Here is a 4,647-nt window from a genome sequence, read left to right as displayed (position 1 = left end):
GAGGGAAGTTTCCCCGGCAGAACAGCTCCGCCGGATCCCTAAATTGGTTCCGCCAAGGTTCCGCCTCATGGCGGCGGAGTCTCGTCCCGAAAGCTTGCTTATGATTTTTTTCTCGGATGAAAGACCTCATATAGCAGAAGATGGGCATCGGAGGGCCACCAGGGGCCCACGAGGCAGGGGTCGCGCCCCCCACCCTCGTGGCTGGTGGGTAGCCCCCCTCTGGTACTTCTTGCGCTCAATATTTTTTATATATCCGGGAAATAACTTTCATGGAGTTTCAGGACTTTTGGAGCCGTGCAGAATAGGTCTCTAATACTTGTTTCTTTTTCAGCCCAGAATCCCAGCTGCCAGCATTCTCCCTCTTCATGTAAACCTTGTAAAATAAGAGAGAATATGCATAAGTATTGTGACATAATGTGTAATAACAGCCCATAATGCAATAAATATCGATATAAAAGCATGATGCAAAATGGACGTATCAACTCCCCCAAGCTTAGACCTCGCTTGTCCTCAAGCGAAAGCCGAAGTCGAAAAATATGTCCACATGTTTAGAGATAGAGGTGTCGATAAAAATAAAATACGGACATGAGGGCATCATGTTCATTCTTAGAACAGCAACACACACACATACATATATATATATATATATAAGTTATTTTTCACCTGAGGTAATCTTACGACCATTTCGTAATTAAATTACGTTTAAAATTCAAATAGTTACATTCATATTGATTCACAACGTAAAATTTGACATAAGAAAATAAAAATATAGGTCATAAGACAAGAAAATTTGCAGTTTATGTGTATTTTAGATTGCGTTTTTACGTTTGTAATTTACATAACATAAAATATTTTTTACGGCAATTATATATTTTCTCACTCTCTCTTTTTACGTCGAAAATAAGACAAAACTTATAGAACGTAAAATTACGATGTATTGCGGCCAGCGGCAAACGATAAAACAGAAGAAAAAAACCGCATGCTCTCCCCACGTCTCCCGCACTCCACCTCGCATCCGCCCGCACCCCCCGGATCCCCCGCCGCCGAGCCCCCTCCTTCGATCCCACGCCTCATCCGCGCCTTCCCTGGAGCCGGCCGCTGCCGCGCCCCCTCCCCGAAGGCCCCAGCCGCCGCGCCACCTCCCAGATCCACCCGCCGCGGAGCGCCCTCCCCTGAACCCCCACGCGCGCCGCCGGATCCTGCGGCCTCCAGCCACCACCAAGCGTCGGCGCGCGACCCCGCCGCCTACCTCTGTTACGCCGCCGCGTTCTCCCTGCTGCCACCCTCCCTGGATTTCGCCACCGGCGCTGCCGCCTCCTCCCCCGCGGCCACCGTCCCCCCTCCTTGACGCCGCCATCCGCCCCAACCAACTCCCCCCAGCCAGATGCGCCGCCGCCAGATTCCCGCATCCCGGACGCCGGAGGCCCGGGATCCGGCTGCCACCATGCGGCACCGCCACCACCTGCCTCCCACCTCAGCCTCCCAGGCTCCCTGCGCCTCTACCGGCATCGCCCCCTTCAGCACCGCGTGCCGGAGTCGTCTCATGCACCACTCCCTTCCCTCGGCCACCCAGTCGCCCCGCCCTTGCCATCAGCGGAGGAGGCTGCCTCGATTTCTCCAGTGAAACACCCCGAGTACTATAGCTCTCCTATGCAGCCATCGCCGGGTTGCTTGAACTGCAGTGCACAGGAGAATAGAAATGGTGACGAGGCTCGTGTCAAATCCTCCCCCCGACCTCTTCCCACGCTTGCTCCTGCTACACCGACCTGCTCCCTCTTCAACCCCTGAACTGTCCATTTTTTGTGATGCTAGTTATTTTATTTTAGGTACATGTGAACAAGATCAGTGAGCTAGTAACATGATTGTTTTTGATTCGGGGCTAATTACTAAAAAAATTAGAAGAATGGATGTTGCAAAAAACAAAATTGGCAGAATATGTGATGAATTATTGATGTTCCCTATGTATTTATTATTCCAAACTTCTGCGCCTACTTAGCAAAAACGCATATGCCCAAGCTCTAATGTTTTACCACTTAAAAGTTGAGGCAAAACAGAGGAAGTTCAGATATGGAACTGCATAGCGTTCAGATATATAAAAACTATTAATTTTGCATTAGATTTGGTCTCATCTTGCATGCAGGCAACATTTCTGTTCACGGTCGTCGGCACCACCAGATTCCTGGTTGTCCTTGTAGGCCAGTTCCCTGGGGTACTTCCTTCCTCCCTACCTCTCCCTATGTACTATAATATTCCATTGATCTTAGTAAACAGCCAAGAAAGAAATCATTTTAATCTCCAAAATAAATGTGTGTCTATCAGGATTGGGGCTTCTTCGTTCCCTACTTGACCAGAAGCATTTTGTTGGTAGTATTAGCCATCAACAATATTTCTCCAGGGTATTTTTCTTCTGACATAACAAACGCCTTTATCGGAGTACTAGTTTTCTTGCCCTGACAGTTTTGTTTCTTTCACAAATGTGTGGTGCTAATGTGAATCTGCTTCATGTATTACTATTGGGCTGGATGATTCAGTAATTTCTACTTCGTCTATATGTCAAAGTCAAAGGATGTTGCACTGGAGTTCTGCTATAGCTACATCAGGTTCAACTACGGTTGTATGACGGCCGCCCTGAAGTTCTACTATGGTTGGTAGCCAAGTTCTACTACAGCTATACGTCGGCCGTCGTGAAGTTCTACTACTGCTATGTGACAAGTTCTACTACTGCTATACATCAGTGTACTAAGCAACAATCTCTCTCTGCTTTTACAGTAAAACAAGGCCACGCTTTTGTTATGTTTGAATCAGTAGTTTGGAAAGGCAGTGGCATTTTTCTCTCTGTCCATGTGTAGGTGTTGAGGCTAGTGTGTAAGCTATAAGTGTTAGTTCCGAATCATTTTTCTCTCTGTTTGTGTGCCTGGTTAAATTGCGCTACAATGGCCACTAGTTTTCTTTAAAAAGAGTTGTTCGTTCCTACCTTCTACGACAACGTTGCAATTTTACCATTCTAAAATGAGAGAAGAGAAAAACAATCAGTGTGTGTAAGCAAAAAAATGTGCAGTGGTGAGAAGGATAAAAAATATGTGTAGTGGTGGTGTGAACGTCATGATTATGAAAAAATAGGGAGGTTTAATGATTATGAAAACATTTATCTTTTCTCTCTCTAAACATGAAACCAAGAAGTTCAAATTAAATAAATAGAGAAGTCCACTTTTTTAGAAAATGAAAATTTTCGCTTCTAAAAATTTAAGAAGATAATAAGTTAAAAAAGAGAGGCTCCACCCACTAGTATCAGAGACAAGACAATTTTGTACATAAGAATTTCATGTATTACTGCTAAAAAATCCAGGGAAGTTCGATTGTTTATGCCTGTGGGACTGTAACCTTTTTCATTTGACTACCAAAAAATAAACTATATTTTCTCATGTAGAAGGAAGAAAAGAATAGAGAAAGAGAAGTAAGTTTGATGTGTACTACAAATTATTGAGTTTTTTTCATTACTAAAAGGAAAATAAAGCCTAAAAAGGCGATTTTCTCGTTAAAAAAACTAGAAGTTCAAATACAAATAACAGAGCGGTTCAATGCTTATTACTACATTAGGATTTTTTTCGTTACTAAAGAATAACCCAAGAAGGCCAAATCGAAAAATAGGGTAGCTCAAAATTTATGGAGAAAATGGAATTTGCTTGTTCTACAAAAAACCTAGAAAAGATATAGTTTATTTTTATAAACCGTTTATAAAGTTGTAAATAACAGATTTTCTCGTGTCTAGACAAACTCTAGAAGTTCAAATAAAAATAACAAAGTAGTTCAATATTTATCAAAAAAATGATTCCTCCGTCCCGTAATATAAGAGCGTTTTTACACTAGTGTAGTGTTAAAAACCCTTGAAGTTCAATTTTAAATAACTGAGAAGGTCAAAGAACCTAGAATTTCAAATTTAAAAACATATAAAGTTGTTTACCTATTTAAAACCATATTTTTTTCTAAGAAGTTCAAAGTAATAAAAGAGAGAAGTACGAAGGTTAAAAAAACTCAGATGTTTTCTCATTACTAAAGAATAAAATGAAGTTCTAATTAAAATAAAAAGGAGAAGCTATTTTTTATTAAAATGTTCTCACTTTTCTAAAACTAGATACAAAATAAAATAACAAAGTGGTCTGATGTTTATTAAAAAAGTCTAGGATTTTACCTACTTAAAAGACTCAGATATCTGCTGTTATTAAAAAATAACCATGAAGATCAAAAATTAAAAAAAGAAGTCAAAATCATGTTTATTTAAAAATAAAAAATAAAATGTGAAGTTCAAATTAAAATAACACAGAAGTTCAAAAGTATATTAAAACCTAGGATTTAGAAGCTCAAAATACAAAACAAAAAACAGTGTCATTTTGGGCCCGCAATACTAAAGATTAAAACCAAGAACTTAAAATAAAAAAAATCAGATTTTCCCATATACTAAATATTAAAACCAAGAAGTTCAATTTTGAAAATAGGAGTAGTTCAATGTATATAAAAAAACTCGGGTTTTTATGTTACTAGAGAATAAAACCAAGAAGTTCAATTGGACAAAGTAGAGTAGTTTGATATTTATTTTTAAAAATTGGATTTTTCTAGTTACTAAAGAATAAAACGTATAAGTTCAATATT

General features: G+C 40.2%; 1 long non-coding RNA gene across 1 annotated transcript; it reads left to right on the top strand.

Annotated features, from left to right (window-relative positions):
- Positions 1-953: 953 nt before the first annotated feature.
- On the top strand, positions 954-2,927 carry LOC125536460 (uncharacterized). Its single transcript, XR_007295046.2, has 2 exons — positions 954-2,209; positions 2,320-2,927. It is a non-coding gene; the product is annotated as an uncharacterized LOC125536460 (long non-coding RNA).
- Positions 2,928-4,647: the final 1,720 nt, after the last annotated feature.

This window comes from Triticum urartu, chromosome 2A, assembly GCF_056163025.1.
Source record: "Triticum urartu cultivar PI428250 chromosome 2A, HENAU_Tu73, whole genome shotgun sequence".
Taxonomy (NCBI): Eukaryota; Viridiplantae; Streptophyta; class Magnoliopsida; order Poales; family Poaceae; genus Triticum; species Triticum urartu.
This window is presented reverse-complemented; position numbering and strand designations above follow the sequence as displayed.